Genomic DNA, 21,671 nt, shown 5'->3' on the forward strand with positions numbered 1-21,671 from the left:
ACTAGGCTGACCCACAACCACACTGAATGACAAACCGCTCATCACCGAAAATACCATCACTAACAATTCAGCACAATACATGACACAGCATACCGTGAAACAATGTTGTATGACTGACAACATACATACAACCTTACGAAACAAATACACATTCAATAAAAGACATGCCTGGGGKAATTAAGGATTTTTACCATGAATCACGGCTATAACTGTATTTATAACTTGGAATTTTGTGCTAAAATATAATATAATCTATATTTTATTATGCACATATTTCATTGATACCTTTAATTGCATCATTGATACCTTTAACCAAATATACCCCCAACGTATTTTGCATACAGATGATACTCCTACAACGTCCTGTCATCGCCAGGGGCGCCAATCTCAGTTCATAGGTCTACGGGATTTTAATTTGAGTCCTAGGATGGAATATCACACTGACCTGAGCTAAATAAATACACATTTAAAAAACAATAAGACATTTTCCTACAGCAAGAGGACAGAGAGAACCAGGTCAGGGAGCATGGGAGGCTGAGGTAAGTAAAGGTTATTTTTACATTTATTTTTCGATTCGAGTAATAAGGAAGAAACGGACACCAGTCAAAAAGGTTCTATGGGGGAAACAGGCCATTCTTCTGTTCATCTGAAAGCAAGGGAAAGGAAAAATATAATGAAAAAAAAAGAGGAAACAGACAGTTTTCTATTGATAGTCATGTGGACTGTAATCTAAATGGTGCTAGATGGATAACCGTGTGTGTGTGTCCTTTACCTGTTGTAAACCTCTATGAGAAGAAACTATACAAATAGGAAAACCCAACGATCCCGATAATGGCACAGCACAATGTGATCATCATCTTCTTCTGCAGATTCAAAAAAACAACAGAGCAAAAGAAGTGAGAAATGAAAAAAAGAGGATAGGAACCCATCACASTTAAAATATAACAGAATGTATTGCTTGTCCCTATTGGAGTTAATCAAGAAACTTTAAAGTATTTAACTGATTCGTTAAATACAACCTACAGTATACACTACCGGTCAAAAGTTTGAGAACACCTACTCATTCAAGGGTTTTTCTTTATTTTGACTATTTTCTACATTGTAGAATAATAGTGAAGACATGAAAACTGTGAAATAACACATATGGAATCATGTAGCAACCAAAAAAAGTGTTAAACAAATATATTTTATATTCTTCAAATAGCCACACTTTGCCTTGACAGCTTTGCACACTTGGCATTCTCTCAGCCAGCTTCATGAGGTAGTCACCTGGAATGCATTTCAATTAACAGGTGTGCTTTCTTAAAAATTAATTTGTGGAATTTCTTTCCTTAATGCATTTGAGCCAATCAGTTGTGTTGTGACAAGGTAGGTGGGTATACAGAAGGTAGCCATATTTGGTAAAATACCATATTATGGCAAGAACAGCTCAAATAAGCAAAGAGAAACGACAGTCCATCATTACTAACACATGAATGTCAGTCAATGCAGAACATTAACAACTTTTAAAGTTTCTTCAAGTGCGGTCGCAAAAACCATCAAGCACAGATGAAACTGGCTCTCATGAGGACCGCCACAGGAATGGAAGACCCAGAGTTACCTCTGCTGCAGAGGATAAGTTCATTAGAGTTACCAGCCTCAGAAATTGCAGCCCAAATAAATGCTTCACAGAGTTCAAGTAACAGACACATCTCAACATCAACTGTTCAGAGGAGACTGTGAATCAGGCCTTCATGGTCAAATTGCTGCAAAGAAACCACTACTAAAGGATACTAATAAGAAGAGACTTGCTTGGGCCAAGAAACACGAGCAACGGACATTAGACTTGTGGAAATTTGTCCTATTGTCTGGAGTCCAAATTGGAGATTTTTGGGTTCCAACCGCCGTGTCTTTGTGAGACACGGTGTGGGTGAACGGATGATCTCCGCATGTGTATTTCCCACCGTTAAGCATGGAGGAGGTGTTATGGTGTGGTGGTGCTTTGCTGGTGACACGGTCTGCAATTTATTTAGAATTTAAGGGACACTTAACCAGCATGGCTACCACAGCATTCTGCAGCAATACGCCATCCCATCTGGTTTGGGCTTAGTGGGACTATAATTTGTTTTTCAACAGGACAATGACCCAACACACCTCCAGGCTGCGTAAGGGATATTTTACCAAGAAGGAGAGTGATGGYGTCCTGTATCAGATGACCAGACCTCCACAATCACCCGACCTCAACCCAATTGAGATGGTTTGGGATGAGTCTGACCACAGAGTGAAGGAAAAGCAGCAAACAAGTGCTCAGCATATGTGGGAACTCCTTCAAGACTGCTGGAAAAGCATTCCAGGTGAAGCTGGTTGAGAGAAGTTCAAGAGTGTGCAAAGCTGTCATCAAGGCAAAGGGTGGCTATTAGATTCTCAAATATAAAATATTTTGATTTGTTTAACACTTCTTTGGTTAATGCAGGTCTTCACTATTATTCTACAAATGTATTAAATAGTACAAATAAAGTAAAACCCTTGAATGAGTAGGTGTTCTAAAACTTTTGACCGGTAGTGTATCATTTTGAAAATGTGACATTTTATCATCAGTAATAGACATTGCAAAACAAGGTAGATAGGGCTGTAAACATCTCATCAAAACTCCAATGGAAGGAGATAGTAACCAATTTTCCAGCCATCCCATAGGAGGATGCCATACAAAGGACCATGTTAACATGGGAGAGCAGGGGGGAGGGTGTGTGTCTGGGTCAGTATGGCCTGTTTTTGAGAGAGAGGGAGAGAGAGAGAGAGAGAGAGAGACACACATACCTGCTCTTGACTTCACAGTACCTTTAACCCAGACTAGGTAAGGGTTCCCCAACTAGCAGCCCCCTGGCCAAATTTGGCCTGCGGGTGATTTTATTTGGCCCCCCATGTTTAGAGAAAAAAAACCTGTTTGGGCTTCTTACATTCAATTTGCAGTCTACAAATTATTAATAATTATGTTACTGCTCCCTGACCATCCGCTCAAGAAAAACAGCCCACAGCTAATTCTAGTTGATGATCCCTGCTCTAGGTGCAGCCATTGCCGTAAGAGATGTCATTCGCCACTTGCTGTATTACAATACAGCAGATTGATAATTACCTATCACCATAAATACACATTTCTTCAGAAAAACACATGCACTTACAGTCAAACAAGATTCACTCACACAAGCCATGTCTGCTAACTCAGTATTGCACAGTGCAGATTTGAGCAGCATGAATCACAAAACATAGGAAAACAAAGCAGTCTCAACCAAACCATTAAAAAACTAAATATTTTATTCCTTCATTAAAATCTCTGGAATCCATCATAATACTACAGTGAAGATTACATTTAAAAATTCATTTAAAAAACGATCTTAAAATGTTCAGCTTGAAATTTCCAGACCCTCAATGTCCCATTTAGAGCCTCGTCATTGGCTACCGCATCTGAGGTGTGGGGTGCATGAAATTAATTTGATTGGACAGATTGTAAAGGAAGCAAATCAGATGTTAGACGAAGATATCTCCCAAACGCTCAGAGGTAAGGTGTGCTTTAGGATTTAAAAAAATATATTATTCAAGTGGCGTCAAACATGCACAGAGTCATTGCTTTCACATAGACTGAAGTGAAATCCACTCGTGTCCCTCAATACAAGAATCATAGGGGAGTTAAACAATGTACCATTCCTCTGTGGGCTGGAGGAGGATACTTTTCAGCTTGGAGGTTCATAATGGCAAGACAACAAGGCAAGGGTGGTGGCGGGGGTACATTAAGTGGATGGAGGTTTTTGTAATGGGGAAAGGAGCATCGGGTTCCCTTAAGTGTGGATCAAGATCAATTAAATTATTGACATTATTGGAAAAATAGAAAGCAGTTCAGAGAATTTCAATGAAATGTTGCATGGTGTCCATTTAGTTGTGTGTGAGGGTGAAGATTTCCACTTCTTCAGATTCCCTTTTTTTGTTTAGCTTTATCAGGGGCTAATAACCAGTCTCAGCTTTGGTCCCCTTGTTTCTCTCCCACCTGGTGCTCATCCTCTCAGCCACCCCAAGGGGGACACCAGCCTACTCCAACTAGGAAGTCCCACTGGCTGGGCCTTTTTCTATAGTTACAGTAAGAGAGGGGGAGTGTCCAAGGGCAAGGGGAGGGATAGGTTGAGTCTTCATCCCCCTCTTTGCCTTCACAGCTGGAGGAGGGCAAGGTTGAGTGATGAAGATGAATGAAGAGGGCGAGGTTAGGGGCGTGGTCCCTCTATTACCCTACTGTCTGTGATAGGATGATGGCGAGGATGAGGACAGTGAGCACAGCACAGACCACTGCTATAATGATTGTCTTCTACAGAGGGGGAGAAAGGGGAGAACAAATACATCAGTATTTACGGTAACAAATGAGATGGTGTTAGACAGAGGTACCGAGGGAAATGAAGCTCTTAACGTGATGGGCGGGAATATCATGCACTGTCAGCCATCATCAGGTCATTCTGACCAATGGAGGCTCTTATTGAGCTTTTATTGTCCGATACGAGTCAGTGATTGACAGCAAATGAAGATCCCGCCCATCATAACACAGTGAATCATCATCACATTTATAGTCAAACAGGACACACTACACAGCCTTAAGACCCCAATGAGAAACTGAAACCCACATATACAATCCCACACAGCCCAAAGACACCATCAAGACGGACACACACAGTGCCAATCAGTGACCAGGCCATAGAGCTAAATAATGCAATTTCTATGGACCCAGCCCTTACCATAGGCAACAAGTGCACTTGTGGTATGCTTAGCAGGAACTCCTGATAAGACATGCAGTACCCAGAGATAGTCCAAACGCACCCCATAAACAGACCAAGGAGCATGAACACATACACATTTTACCACCTTAACACACACACACACACACACACACACAGCCGAGGGCAAGGAAAATGTAAAACGTGGCCAAAGTTCCAGATCCCACTACACCCACTGTAACACTCCAGAGTTCCTCCAACTTTACTCACCCTTTACACAACTCTTAAATCGCACACGTCTCATTTCTCCTTCAATCCCACCGACAACCCAATAATCAGAGCCACTATGGCGAGCACGATAATCAGAATCGCCAATATGATCACCTTTTTCTGTGGGGAACAATTAAGTGTCTGCTATGAAGACCATTTGTGGGCAACAACCTTAACAATTTAAAGGACAAAGCAACAACAAACATCTTTAAACATCCTAAAACATACATGCATGCATGACTCAGAGCAAAATGTTACATAAAGTGACCATAAATCACTCTAAAACATGCAAATCTACAGTCAACCACCAAATCAAGGACTCCCGAGTGGCGCAGCAGTTTGAGGCACTGCATCTCAGTGCTGGAGGCGTCACTACAGACCATGGCTCGATTCCAGGCTGTATCATACAACCGGCCGTGATTGGGAGTCCCATAGGTCAGCGCACAATTGGCCCAGCATCATTAGGGTTTGGCCGGGGTAGGCCGTCATTGTAAATAAGAATTTGTTCTTAACTGACTTAACTAGCTAAAGAAAGCTAGAAAGGAAGCGGAAAATGAAGAGAGAGAAGGAGAAAGAGGTGTGTGTGTGTATCTCCTCTGTTGAGGGGTATTGGTCCAGATCTGGAGGAGGAGGGTTCAAGGTTTGGGATGGGGATCGTTGGGTGCCAGCCCAATAAAGGCTGGTCAACAGAGCAGGAGGAGAGGCCAGGGGGTGGGACTTGGGCCTTTCTATAGCCACTCACACGACGGGCCTCCTGCTGAAACTTGGCGGCTTTCTTAGTGTCAGCTACCGCCCGCTCCACGAAGCCCACCGATTGGTCCATGTTGCTCTCAATCCTTTCAATCATTCCACCCTGGCAGAGGGCAGGACATTGCAGGAAAGAGATATGCAGAGGAAGTGACAGAGACGGGTGCAGAGAAAAGCAGAAAAGACGACAAAAGTAGATTGTTTTACGGTGGTGTGTGCGTGATCAACAGTGTGTGAGGGGAGTGTATACGGTCCTTAGAGTGCACGTGGTTTATTAATGTGAAGGGGTGTGAAAATGTTGATGTGCTTCAGAAATTGCTGCATACTGTACAGAAGCTTCCTAGAAACAGGGACAGTTACCTCGGTAGATTTAGGTTAAGGTAGTTAGTAGATGGGTTTACTTGATGATTAATATCAGGGTGTTGGTAGACAGTGTTGGATGAGGTGCAGTACCTTGCGTGCTTTGCTCTGGTACCTGATGGCTTTTTTGGTCTCAGTCTTAGCCACTGCTATGTGGTCCTGCGCTTTACACACTTGAGCTTCTATATTGTTTACAATGTCACCCTGAAACAAACAAACACACACAATGAGTATACAGACAGAAAAAACAATAAGAAAGCAGGAGTATCTATTCGATTCCCCATGGTAACAGAGCGTATCAGACACAAAAAAACGACGTCACAAAGAGGAATATGTTAGGAAGTGGTAATATGCTTACCTTGCACACGACTTCCCCTCAGACAGCATAGGATAACCAACAAGATACATGTGGTTACATAGATTATATGTAGCTGTGGTGACTATACAGTATGGGGGGTTGTGTCGATTCCAATGTGGCTACGTCAAATGTGACTCTTACTAAGAATGGAGACTCGTACTGAAGATGAATGAGTTATGGGAGGGAGAGAGATGGACACAGAAACAAGGGGAACTCTGTCCCAAAACATGGGGAAAGGAAAGCACAGCAGAAGAAGCGGGGGAAGGAACAGAGAACGACCAGGAGAAAGGGAGAGGTTACTGGGAAAGAGAAGGGAAAAACAGCACGGTTGACAGACAGGCAGACAGAGAAAGAGGGAGCGAACAGGAGAGAAACAACGTTAGACACAGTAGGGTTAAAATGTAGGGTAGAGATCTGAAATAATGATGGATGGATGACTGAATAGATGGCTGAGACAGAGGAGTGTACCTGGCTCTCCACTAGCATGGCGATGTCCACGAACATGTCATGTAGCTCTTTGATGCTGCTCTCCAGACGCACAATGTCTTTGTGTCGCGCCTCGATCTCACTGAGAGCCTGCTTCGAGATCCCAGAGTCCATGATCTAAAGAGAGGAGACCCTTAGTACATGCACACACACACACACACACACACACAATTTCTTACCCCTGAAGTGAAAACGGCCGAGTTTCCACCCTCTAACATCTCTTCAAGCTCCTCGTCTGTCGTAGCTTTGCCAGCTGAGAAACAGAGGATCATTTTAGTACATACATGAGGTTATGGTCCACTTGTGTGTATATAAAACAGTGTGTAAGACTGCGGGTAACTCACTGATCTCTAGCTGTCTCTGGATGCGTCCTTTACTCCTCTCCCTGAAGTCCAGCTGGGCCTCGTTGTACTTGGTCATCACGTCTACAAACTTCCTGGACAGCACTGCATGCTGGGAGGACATGAAACAGACAGGGCCACAAGCTATAACAATCCAATAGTTCTTAATTTCTATGGTAACATTGACGGTTAGACACAGGGTTACGTAAAGGGTTAGGGGAGAACTTTCGGAAGCTGACCTGTGATTTGCGTATCCGCATGTCGGCTGAAATCCTCTCCTCTTCCTCAGACTCCAGATTCCTCTCGATGGCTGAGACCCAATCAACATGATTCACCAATCAGTATTCGCCCATACCCGAATTAACCAATCAGCATTTAGTCTGTTTGTGCCGTATCATGTGTGAGGGACTCACTTTTGAGTTTGTTGCGGGCCATTGTTAGCCATCTTCTTGATGTCGTTGGTGACAGCCTCCAAGTCATCCTGCGTTTCTGGAGGAAAAAAAACACAAATGAAAACAGACACACTGACAGTAACAGGCAACGGGTAGAAAATATGGGGGGGGGGGGGGGCATAGAGAGTAGCAGATGCAGTATGTTTTACTCTGGTCTGATGTGGGGGCAGACAGTATGACTGAGTAGAGCTTCTTGACTTCAGAGACTTTCTCATCAATCTTATCAATACTGTTCCTGATGTCCTCAATCTGAAACAGAGTGAAAAGAAATAGTTACACACACACACACACACACACAGACACCCCGTTGCAAAACACACTCACCTGAGAGAAGAACTCATCCATAAAAGCTGCATTGTCAATAGCAATTTCCACTTCCTCATCGTCATTGTCGCATGTCTATGAGGAAAAGCAGAAGGCAGCATGAGTAGATTACGTATTGTATTCAAACACAGTGGATCAACCGCATATGCACACTGACGTCATAACTGTAAATAGAGAACGTACAGCAGCCTAAGTACAGATACCACAAGACTTGGTGATACCGACACTGAGAAGGCGAGGAGGGTGAGGAGGAAACAGAACCAGTTTTTAGCTGACTCTCCTGCATGAATAAACATCAGACAAACAAGTAAAACAGACAACACACCATGTCTGTATCGTCAGCTGACCTGAAAGGGGGGGGGGGGAATATTTTAAGTGCCTTTGAACAGGGTATGGTAGTAGGTGCCAGGAGTACTGGTTTGAGTGTGTCAAGAACTGCAACACTGCTGTTTTTTTGAACGCTCAACAATTCCTTGTGTCTATCAAGAATGGCCCACCACCCAAAGGGTCATCCAGTCAACTTGACACAAAAGTGGGAAGCATTGGAGTCAACACGGGCCAGCGTCCCTGTGGAACGCTTTCGACACCTTGTAGAGTCCATGCCCCAACAAATTGAGGCTGTTCTGAGGGCAAAAGGGAGTGCAATTCAATATTAGGAAGGTGTTTTCTACATGCAGAGTATGTACATACACACACATACACTTAATACATACATACTCAAAAGTTTGGGGTCACTTAGAAATGTCTTTGTTTTTGAAAGAAAAACACTTGTCAATTAAAATAACATCAATTTGATCAGAAATACAGTGTAGACATTGTTAATGTTGTAAATTACTATTGTAGCTGGAAACGGCAGATTTTTTATAGAATATCTACAAAGGCGTACAGAGGCCCATTATCAGCAACCATCACTCCTGTGTTCCAATTGCACGTTGTGTTACTAATCCAAGTTGATCATTTAAAAAAAGGCTAATTGATCAATAGAAAACCCTTTTGCAATTATGTTAGCACAGCTGAAAACTGTTTTTCTGATTAAAGAAGCAATAAAACTGGCTTTCTTTAGACTAGTTGAGTAACTGGAGCATCAGCATTTGTGGGTTTGATTACAGGCTCAAAATGGCCTGAAAAAAAGCACTTTCTTCTGAAACTCGTCAGTCTAACCTTGTTCTGAGAAATGAAGGCTATTCCATGCAAGAAATTGCCAAGAAACTGAAGATCTCGTACAACGCTGTGTACTACTCCCTTCACAGAACAGCGCAAACTGTCTCTAACCAGAATAGAAAGAGGAGTGGGAGGCCCTGGTGCACAACTGAGCAAGAGAACAAGTACATTCGTGTCTAGTTTGAGAAACAGACGGCTCACAAGTCCTCAACTGGCAGCTTCATTAAATAGTACCCGCAAAACACCAGCCTCAACGTCAACAGGTGACTCCGGGATGCTGGCCTTCTAGGCAGAGTTGCAAAGAAAAATCCATATCTCAAACTGGCCAATAAAAATAAGAGATTAAGATCGGCAAAAGAACACAGACACTGAACAGAGGAACTCTGCCTAGAAGGCCAGCATCCCGGAGTTGCCTCGTCACTGTTGACATTGAGACTGGTGTTTTGCGGGTACTGTTGTGAGCATGCCTGCGCCATTCTGTGCTCTCGATTACAACAGGCCATGAAATGTATCAACATTGCTCGCTGCTCCAATGTAACAAATGTACAAATTTAACAGAACAGAAAACTCATCAGGGTCAGGGTCTGCATCCCCGCTCGCCATCACGGCTAAATTATATATATATTTTTAAACTGATGTTGGTAGTATCGTATGAGACGTTTTGGTACCGTGGTACCAGTACACCGTGCAACACTACTCTGTACCGGACATTATTACTAAGTAGCATTAGTCTGAAGTCCACTCAGTGTTCTCATTGTTCAATTTAAAGGGTTATCCGTTTCATGTCAACCAACATCTGTTATGATACATTTACATGCAATTCAGAATGACTATATAGTCTTGTGATTCAGGAAGCATCACTTGCTATTAGCTTTTGCTCTATAGGCCTTTGCCTTTAATCCAACATGCTTTTTAGGCATTTGCTCTTTAGCCACCATGCTTTCAGCCGCTGTTAGCCACTAGGGCTATAACACCAGCATGTTTAGCCTCTGGTGCTATTAGCCTTTTCATTTTGACATGATTAGCTACCTGTAGCCTGGAAGCTCTGTTTTACATTTTATTTGAAATTTGACTCAAGTCTCCTCTTTACCTTTAAAAAGAGTCAACTTTGCCATTGCAGAATTCAGTCTACTCCTCTGCAGAATTCAGTCTTTTTCCCCCTCAGCTAACAGCTAAACTGTCAAAGTGAACGTCAGTGTTTGTCTTCGAGTGCTGCTGTATGACGAGAGTCCAAAGTCTGAGTGCTTTACGTTCCTTGTCAAAAAGCAAGATCAAAGTCAAGACAAAGATGTGCCACCTCTTGTTTTTCTCCTCATTCCCAGTCCCTCCCCTTTGCTCACTCATTCCACAAATGCATCAGCTGAGCTCAAGGTCTCGGAGTCAGCTGATTCCCCTGTCAGTCACACTGCATACAGGTTGGACACACCAAATACAGTACTTTTTAAAATCATAAAACTGGAAAGGAGAGCACTTCCACGATAAGGATTTTTGGTGGGGAATTAAATTCACCAGGATATTTTTTATCATGAGACAAAGGGGGGTATAAAGATTCACTCATGATTTACACTAGCAAAAGCTCTATACATGTAAAGACATACTTATGGACACTCACATGCCTAGTTAGACACAGACACACATACAGTGGTAATGCTGCGGCAGTGAGACTATGCGCTTTTTTCCTTCCTGTGTACTCACTCAGTCTCTCATTCAACAAAAACGAGGGAGGGGGAATAAAATGTGAAAGAGAGGGGGTTGTGATTTAGTGTGTCAATATAACACGGAGACCACTCGGTTACAAGGGTGTCTCAATCTCTCTCTTTAGTCATCTGTCGGTTATAGGACCTTCTCAACCAGGCTCACAAATGTAGCTAACTCATCTTGTGATTTATGACTCCACGTGCCCTTGAGAGGATTCGGAATATGCAACTCGATACATACAATACCAGTCAAAAGTTTGGACACACCTACTCATTCAAGGGTTTTTCTTTATTTTTACTATTTTCTACATTGTAGAATAATAGTGAAGACATCAAAACTATGAAATAACACTTGTAGTGTAGTAACCAAAAAAATACTGTTAAACAATTCAAAATATATTTCATATTTGAGAATCTTCAAAGTAGCCACCCTTTGCCTTGACAGCTTTGCTCACGCTTGGCATTCTCTCAACCAGCTTCATGAGGTAGTCACCTGGAATGCATTTCAATTAACAGGTGTGCCTTGATAAAAGTTAATTTGTGGAATTTCTTTCCTTAATGCGTTTGAGCCAATCAGTTGTGTTGTGACAAGGTAGGGGTGCTATACAGAAGACAGCCCTATTCGGTAAAAGACCAAGTCCATATTATGACAAGAACAGCTCAAATAAGCAAAGAGAAATTATAGTCCACTACTTTAAGACATGGTCAGTCAATGCGGTAAATTTCGAGAACTGTGAAAGTTTCAAGTGCAGTCGCAAAAACCATCAAGTGCTATGATGAAATTGGCTGTCATGAGGACCCCCACAGGAAAGGACGACCCAGAGTTACCTCTGCTGCAGAGGATATAGGGTTATCTAACCCTATAGTTCTATGATGTCAATAGGTTTCCTATGGAGGATTGACAGTATAATTTAAAACAGATATTCCCATTCAAGTCAACACTGTTCTGAAACGTGGACCTCCAACTATCTTTGTGATACCATTTGAACGTTGAAATTTCCATATTAGTACAGTGGCTTGCGAAAGTATTCACCCCCTTGGCATTTTTCCTATTTTGTTGCCTTACAACATGGAATGAAAATAGATTTTTGGGGGGGTTTGTATCATTTGATTTACACAACATGCCTACCACTTTGAAGATTCACAATAAAACATTTTGCAACAAACAAGAAATACGATAAAAAACTGAAAACTTGAGCGTGCATAACTATTCAGCCCACCAAAGTCAATACTTTGTGGAGACACCTTTTGCAGGAATTTCAGCTGCAAGTCTCTTGGGGTATGCCTCTATAAGCTTGGCACATCTAGCCACTGGAATTTTTGCTCCAGCTCCTTCAAGTTGGATGGGTTCCGCTGGTGTATAGCAATATTTAAGTCACACCACAGATTCTCAATTGGATTGKGGTCTGGGCTTTGACTAGGCCATTTCAAGACATTTAAATGTTTCCCCTAAAACCACTCGAGTGTTGCTTTAGCAGTATGCTTAGGGTCATTGTCATGCTGGAAGGTGAACCTCCGTCCCAGTCTCAAATCTCTGGAAGACAAACCGGTTTCCCTCAAGAATATCCCTGTATTTAGCGCCATCCATCATTCCTTCAATTCTGACCAGTTTTCCAGTCCCTGCCGATGAAAAAATCCCCACAGCATGTAGCTGCCTCCACCATGTTTCATTATAGGGATGGTGTTCTGGGGTGATGAGAGGTGTTGGGTTTGTGCCAGACATAGCGTTTTCCTTGATGGCCGAAAAGCTCAATTTTAGTCTCATCTGACCAGAGTACCTTCTTCCATATGTTTGGGGAGTCTCCCACATGCCTTTTGGTAAACATGTTTCCTTATTTTTTCTTTAAGCAATTACTTTTTTTCTGGCCACTCTTCTGTAAAGCCCAGCTCTGTGGAGTGTACGGCTTAGTGGTGCAATGGACAGATACTCCAATCTCCGCTGTGGAGTTTTGCAGCTTCTTCAGGGTTATCTTTAGTCTCTTTGTTGCCTCTCTGATTAATGCCCTCCTTGCCTGGTCCGTGAGTTTTGGTGGGCGGCCCTCTCTTGGCAGGTTTGTTGTGGTGCCATATTCTTTCCATTTTTTAATAATGGATTTAATGCTGCTCCGTGGGATGTTCAAAGTTGATCTTTTTTTTATAACCCAACCCTGATCTGTACTTCACAACTTTGTACCTGACCTGTTTGGAGAGCTCCATGGTCTTCATGGTGCCCCTTGCCTAGTGGTGTTGCAGACTCTGGGGCCTTTCAGAACATGTGTATATATACACTGAGATCATGTGACAGATCTTGTGACACTTAGATTACACACAGGTGGACTTTACCTATTATGTGACTTCTGAAGGTAATTGGTTGCACCAGATCTTATTTAGGGGTTTCATAGCAAAGGGGGTGAGTACACATGCACGCAACACTTTTCCATTTAAATTATTATTATTTTAAACATACKATTTTTTWAATTTCACTTCACCAATTTGGACCATTTTGTCTTAGTCCATTACATGAAATCCAAATAAAAATCAATTTAAAATTACAGGTTGTAATGCAACAAAATAGGATAACGCCAAGGGTATGAATACTTTTGCATGGCACTGTACGAACCAACGAATTTGCCCATGTTTATCATATTTCCGGCAACTTTCTGTGGAGGCAATGAGAATACCCATCTGTATGTGTGTGTGGTGCGCACGTCTAGCACTTTGTGTGGCCGTTAGCGATGATGCTTATTCTTCTGGTAGATGGAAAGGCGCTCCCAAAAACCAGCATGTTAACGACAAAGTAGCCTGTTTACCTGGCAGAATGATATCACAATTATTCATCAATCCAGTGAGTATTTGTTTTGCAAACTCTACCATCACATGTACGATACAAAAACACAGCTAAAGAGAAGCCTCATGCTAGGTGTGCACAAAATATCTCAGATTTTTCCCAGACATCAAAAGTCGTCTCCTGATGTGGTTTAAGCAACAAAATAGGATGTTATTTTTTTTTTTTTACTATGATTTTGAGAGCAAAAACCTGAAGAAAATAAAATGATAATCTGGGCTATTTACTTKATGTTTCAGTTTGAATAAAACACATCATTTTAAGAACAAACATTGTGGCATAGCAATTCATATCTTGCAGTAAATCTGTAAATAAAACTTTAATATTCAAGAGTTAAAAGGTGCTCAGTTTTCATACCTCACCACGAGACATCCATGTCTTTATCATTGGAAAAGATAAACGGTTGAGATATAATTTAAAAGCTTAGAAACAGGGTTATCAAACAATTTTATAATTTCAGGAATAAAAAATGTATAATATATTCTGTCTTTTTTTTTAAAAATCTTAAATGTAAATTATTTAAAAACGCGTAATGTTGATATCATTTTCATAGCTTAGACCTTATTTTACATCATGTCGAGGTGTGCGTTGTGCCTGCCATCAGCTGAGACAACATGMTCTTTAATACAGACATGGTGGGTAGGGTTGGGCGATATCCAAACTGTGGGAGCCAGATTTTTATACAGTTACTGTACCACACAAGGGGCGCTACTAAAATATATACACACACACACACACATCTTTTATGTTATATGTACAAAATAATTTAGGCAACAGGGATGTTGATCCAGGAGGCAATTCAATGTCTCTGCTGTAACCTTGATCTTGACATCTAGTCTCTTAGATAGCAAGTTAGCAAAACAATTGCATAGCTGAAGCCCTGAGCTGGATATCATTTATTTGACACATCTTAGATTTCATAGTTATACTTAACTTGCAGTTAGTTATAAGCAGTGGCGTATAACTTACCCACAAACACCTCCCGTCAGTATTTTCAAAATACCCCGGTATACCACAGGAGGTTGGTGGTACCTTAATTGGGGAGGATGGGCTCGTGGTAATGGCTGGAGAGTAATAGGTGGAATGTTATCAAATACATCAAACACATGGTTTCCATCTAATATAACGTCTAAGGGTGGGTGTCATGTTTTGGCAGATAAATCTATTAAAATTGACGTTTCAACTTTCAAATGGTATCACAAAGATAGTTGGAGGTCCACATTTCAGAACAATGTTGACTTGAATGGGAATATCTGTTGTTTTAAATTATACTGTCAATCCTCCATAGGAAACCTATTGAAATCATAGAGATAAACGGTTAGACAACCATTTAAGTTTACATTTGAAAAGGTGGTTGAACCGGCGGCCATATTTATGGTATTTCAATTCAAAATTGCAGTGGTCTGAAGGGATAGGCTAATTCTATGAATTAAACTGAACAAAAATATAAAAATGCAACATGTAAAAGTTTGTCCTATGTTTCCTGAGCTGAAATAAAATATCCCAGAAATGTTCCATATGCACAAAATGTTCTCAAATTGTGCACACATTTGTTTCCATCCCTGTTAGTGAGCATTTCTCCTTTGTCAGGTGGATGGATTATCTTGACAGATGTGGCATATCAAGAAGCTGATTAAACTGCATGATTATTACACAGGTGCACCTTGTGCTGGGGACTTTAAAAGGCCACTAAAATGTGAAGTTGTGTRACAACACAATGCCACAGATGTCTCAAGTTGAGGGAGCATGCAATTGGCATGCTGACTGCAAGAATGTCCACTAGACCTGTTACAAGGGAATTTAATGTTAATTTCTCTACCATAAGCTGCGTCCAACATTGTTTTAGAGAATTTGGCAGTACGTCCAACTGGCTTCACAACCCCAGACCATGTGTAACCACGCTAGCCAAGGTCCTCCAAATCAGTCTTCACCTGCAGGATGGTCTGAGACCAGCCACCCAGACAGCTGATGAAACTGTGGGTTTGCACAACCCCAAAATTTCGGCACTGTCAGAAACGTCTCAGGGAATATCATCTGCGTGCTCACCGTCCTCAGGGTGTTGACTTGACTGCAGTTTGGCATTGTAACTGACTTCAATGGCCAAATGCTCACCTTCAATGGCCACTGGCACACTGGAGAAGTGTGCCCTTCACAGATGAATCCTGGTTTCAACTGTACCGGGCAGATGTAGGACAGCGTGTGCGGCGTTGTGTGGGCGAGCGATTGGCTGATGTCAACGTTGTGAAGAGAGTGCCCCGTGGTGGCAGTGGGGTTATGGTATGTGCATGCCTAAGCTACGTACAACAAAGACAATTGCATTTTATCGATGGCGATTTGAATGCACAGAGATCCCGTGGCAAGATCCTGAGGGCCATTGTCGTGCCATTCATCCGCCACCATCACCTCATGTTTCAGCATGATCATGCACGGCCCCATGTCACAAGGAAGCTTACAAATGTCCCAGTTGTTCCATGGCTTGCATACTCAGACATATCACCCATTGAGGATGTTTGGGGTGCTCCGGATTGACTTGTACGACAGCGTGTTCCAGTTCCCCCCCAATATCCAGCAACTTCGCACAGCCATTGAAGAGGAGTGGAACAACATTCCACAATCATCAGCCTGGTCAACTATGTGAATGACATCGCTGCATGAGGCAAATGGTGGTCACACCAGATACTGACTGGTTCTGATCCACACCCTTAAATAAAAATAAAAAAAGGTACCTGTGACCAACTGATGCATATCTGTATTCCCAGTCACATGAAATCCATAGATTAGAGCCTAATGAATATTTCAATTGACTGATTTCCTTATATGAGCTGTAACTCAGTCAAATCTAAGAAATTATTGCATGTTGCGTTTATATTTTTGTTCAGTGTATATTTATATGATTGAAATGACACCCACCCTGTATTCAAGAGCATGTGTCTCAACCAATGGCAGCACAACACAAAAACCTCAGATGATGTAAAGTAGGGTCTAAGCTACAACATACACTCAGTGGCCTGTTTATTAGGTACACCCATCTAATACCTTTGTCTCCAGAACAGCCTGAACTCTTCAGGGCATGGATTCTACAAGGTGTGGCGATCAAACGTTGCTCAATTGGTATTATTGGAGCTAACTTGTGCCAAGAAAACATTCTCCCATCAGCCTGTACTGTTGACGTGAGGAAGGATGGGGCCATTTTTAGATAATTGATGTTAAAGACATTAAAAAAGTCCGTTTTTAGAAATGTAAAAGAATCAAGACGTTATCAAATAAAAACTCTAGTTTTTTTCCATGAAGACATAGATATCTCATGGTATGTTGGGGTATGCAAAATGGGTCAGCTTTGAGCACCTCTATCTCCTGAATGTTGTCATTCAGTTCCAAAAAGTCCACTTTCTGACCGCTTCTTCAATGGCCAAACATGTATGGAAAGTTGTTTAGATTAAAAGGGATGCTTTCAAAAAGTGATTGAATTCAAATGGATTTCCCCAACACTATGGGAGACAGCCTACTACTTTGAGTGTCACCGAGTACCCAAGGGATGCGTGTCTGAACCCTCTCTGGTCTTTACAGTTCAGTACAGAATGCTGTCCAAAAAAAGCCAATCTACGAAGAGATCTAGCTAGCTACTACAGAAACCAGACTGAATATAATATGGTGTCCAGACTCCAGAGACATTATCCTCGGTTTCCTGTTGTAGTCTGTTCTCCTGTCTACTGCACCAGTCAGGTGGCCTGATTATGCACCGAGCATGAACAACAATACAGCCCCCACCAAGTTAACATTAAGGAAAACAACAGAGAGAGATAGAAAACCATGCAGAGGTCTACTACTGCCTCCACAGTCTTGTTTTATGTAAATAGCCTTCCCATAAAAACACATCCCTAAACAAATTGCCACACCATTTTGACTTTACTTCCCTTCCCAGTAGAAACCCATTGTACCTGCGAGATTGTCAATTGCTGCGCTGAGGCATTGGTAAACTAAACATGGCAAATATTTGGCCAACAGTAAGGGGTGACCATGGTAACAGATCCTGACGCGGCTGGAATGGATCAGCAGCGCCTCACCAAAAGGGGAACCTTACATTCTTCAACAGGACAGAACATCCTGGTTCCTTTGTGTTAGAAACTAAGCTATTAAGAGAGATAATGTCTTAAAATACCCAATACAGGTTCTAGGCCAGTAGGTCCACTCCAAGAGAGTACAGACCAAAGACATAGTGGAAAGAGATCAGCCATGTGAAACAATCTCACCATTATAGGCATTACGGTACTGACTGTTAATTAGTATAGGTGTCAGTTACACCTGCAGTTTAATTACAGGAAACGGATGTATAAATAGATGTGGGAATTAAATAGCCTACAACCGTGTCTGCCTAGGTGCTTTTAGCAACGAAGGTGTATTTACATATACTCGCGTTGATTTCTCCAATCAAATCAAAGTTTTTGTCATGTGTGCCAAATACAACATGTGTAGTAGACCTTAGTGAAATGCTTACTTGCAGGCCCTAACCAACAGTGCGATTTTTAAGTAAAAAAATAGGTATTAGGTAAACAATAGATAAGTAAAGAAATAAAAACAGTAAAAAGACAGTGAAAAATAACAGTAGCGAGGCTATATACAGGCACCGGTTAGTTGGGCTAATTGAGGTAGTCTGTGGGAAAACAGAAGTTAACAGGGGGAATTTGAGACAAAATATCTAAAGGATTGTATTATTAAAAAMACTTCCCAAACATGGGTCTGTTGTWYACCAACTTCCTGTCTGCTTACCTCATGTCAAAATAAAAGTTACTCTTTTTTTGTGTCCACATATGGTGCACGTGCAGGACTTTTATTTTGGAATGAGGTAAGCAGAGAGAAAATGGGTTTATGGCAGACCTACGTTTGGAAAGTCTGTTAATAATACGATCCTTTAGATGTTGTCTCAAATTCCCCTTGTCATAATAACCAACAGTCCTGCCCACTGGCACAATAAGTTGAAATGGAATTGTATTTCACTTCTGGCTTCCCACTGTACAACCCAAAACCATTGAAAGCAGTGCTAGTGCATGTAAATAGTGTTGCTAGGAAATTCTGTTTAATTCCATTAGATGTTTTCTCCTCAAAGCCCTCCTGCATAAGGACCAAGCCTACAGACAATCGACAGAGTAAGATGAAATTAAGTTGATTTAACTTCTGGCTTCCAGCGGACTATTGTGTTTTTATTAAGTTAATTCCCAGCAATGCTAGTGTGTAAATAGTTGTGTTGCTAAAAGCATCTAGGTCACTTGACAGCACATCCCCCCTTGAACATCTCATTGGTTCCTGTTTGAGCGCCACTGCCTGCTGTGTATCCGAGTCCTCTTTGCTAGCTGGCATCACTCGCTCCTGCCTGCCTAACACGGAACCCAAACCGGCTGCACGCGTGCACCATAGTGCATACATTTTGTCCCCCRACACCAAACGCGATCACGACACGCAGGTTAAAATGTCAAAACAAACTCTGAACTAATTACATTAATTTGGGGACAGGTCAAAAAGCATTAAGCCTTTATGGCAATTTAGCTAGCTAGCTTGCACTTGCTAGCTAATTGGTCCTATTTAGCTAGCTTGCTGTTGCTAGCTAATTTGTCCTGGGATATAAACATTGAGTTGTGATTTTACCTGAAATGCACAAGGTCCTCTACTCCGACAATTAATCCAAACATAAAATGGTCAACCGAATCGTTTCTAGTCATCTCTCCTCCTAGGCTTTTTCTTCTCTTGACTTTATATTGTGATTGGCAACTTTCATAAATTAGGTGCATTACCGCCACTGACCTCGTTCGTCTTTCAGTCACCCACCTGGGTATAACCAATGAGGAGATGGCACGTGGGTACCTGCTTCTATAAACCAATGATGAGATGGGAGAGGCAGGACTTGCAGCGTGATCTGCATCAGAAATAGAACTGACTTCTATTTTACAGGCTGACTACACCACTCGCATTGCAAAATAAATTAATAAATATATATTGTTAAACTTTTGCGCACGCCAGAGAGCATCTGCGTTGCCAAGGGCTAAAATAGAAGTCAGTTCTATTTGTGAAGCAGATCGCGCTGCAATGCTTTTCGACCTGTCCCCAAATTAATATAATTGGTTCAGAGCTTGTTTTGATATTTTAACCTTTGTGTCGTGATTGCGTTTGGTGTGGGGAAACAAAATACATTATGCACGATGGCGCACGCGTGCAGCTGGTTTAGGTTCCGTGTTAGCCCTTGGCAACGCAGACACTCGTTGGCGCACGCGAGCAGTATGGGTGCAATAATTGAATATAGATTGCTACATTTATTTTGCGATGCGAGCGGTGCTGTGGGGAAACAGTGACTAACAGGCAGGGTTAAGGACACTGTACCGTTCGCCCTTGCCTCTTCCTAGCACATCAGGCGGGAGCGACACCATGTGTTAACTAGCTAGCTATCACACGGTCTCCCCAGCCTCCCGCCTGCTGTGTACTGGAGAAAAATGCTAGCTACTCCGGTACACAGCAGGCGAGAGGCGGGAACGACACCATGTGCTAGCGACACTGTGTGCTCGCTAGCTAGCACATGTGTCACCCACGCATTGCGCCTTCTGTGTACCGGAGTCCTCCTTAGGACTAGCTGGTTAAGCTAGCAATGTCCTTCGCTCCCTCCCGCCAAATACCTGCCCTCACCATCGTTAACAGAACTGTGGGAAAATAGTGGCCGACAGGCGGGGGCAAAGGTCACTACTGGTGTGTACTACCTATAGCTAGTCACCCTCACCTCTTCTGTGGGGTTTATGGGCAGTTGGCATCCAACGTTATCGTGCATTACCACCTACTGTACTGTAGTGCCCCTGCCTATGTACTGGAGTCATAGCTTAAAAATGTGCCAATAGACGTATAAAGAGGGGTTCCTGCAGGTGCAGGAATGCCCACATGCAAGAACGCCCCGAATTGCTGGATGCAGTTTCACCTTTCTCCCACATTCTCCAATCCCCTGAGCGCACAGTGACACACTGTATGACACCTGTGGTCCCGTTACCTTGTCCTCAAAKCCAACCCCCACTGTCTGACTGCCGCAGAGAACACAAACATGTCCCCAAGAGACACACCGCAAAAACATATCCAAATTGATACAGTTCATACAACCTTAAACTATTCTCTTTGCATCGCCTCTCATTTAGGCAATCTCTTGATTTGTAAATTAAGGCGACTAATTTTGTAATCAAATAGCGTTAGTCGACCACAGGCCTTCGGATAGGATGTTGATTAGTTTGTACACTACCAAATAAGACCAATAATGAGGTAAAACATAGTTGTCGAATTATAGACACTATAATTTTTTTTGCATAGACCATTTGTAATTTGCATGCTGCACAGGAGGTAATAACATCTGTCTAGCTCTGTGAAAGGTGCCTCTGTGTAACATATCCCACACCCCACTTACAGCTTTGAGTTGTTCCAATCGGTCCTTCATCTTGCCGACTGTTAATAAAACAAGCTAAAAATAAATATAGTAATCTATAATTWTTTTTTTTAAATACGATCCCCAATCTGTGAAATTCGTCAACCAGCTGGACTGCTGGCTATTGAACGGAATCCCACCGCCAGTGAGTTGAAAATCAACTATCTCAAAGTCTTGGCAAGGTTCTTCTTGAAAGTGTTTTTTTCCTACTGCTTTTTCCACCAAATGTCCATACAATATGGCTGCTAGGGGAGAAACCCGTGGTTTTTTTGCTAAATCTCTTCGCTCTGCGGATTAAAACAACAGTTGTGTACAGCCCACATAATCTCTTTCGKTCGCTCGCCCCCAGTAATCACCCTAAAACGCACTTTCTCGCTCACGCATGCGTAAACGCCTTGTCGTATACGGGGCCACGCCCTGGCCAGTGTGATACCTGTGTGTGTTGGCCGACCTGCCATGCCATTTAAAGGGGACGCA

General features: G+C 42.3%; 1 pseudogene; it reads right to left on the reverse strand.

Annotated features, from left to right (window-relative positions):
• Positions 1-166: 166 nt before the first annotated feature.
• LOC111965741 (syntaxin-3-like) lies at positions 167-21,568 on the reverse strand (annotated as a pseudogene).
• Positions 21,569-21,671: the final 103 nt, after the last annotated feature.

The sequence above is a fragment of the Salvelinus sp. IW2-2015 genome, linkage group LG6.2 (genome assembly GCF_002910315.2).
Source record: "Salvelinus sp. IW2-2015 linkage group LG6.2, ASM291031v2, whole genome shotgun sequence".
NCBI classification, from domain to species: Eukaryota; Metazoa; Chordata; class Actinopteri; order Salmoniformes; family Salmonidae; genus Salvelinus; species Salvelinus sp. IW2-2015.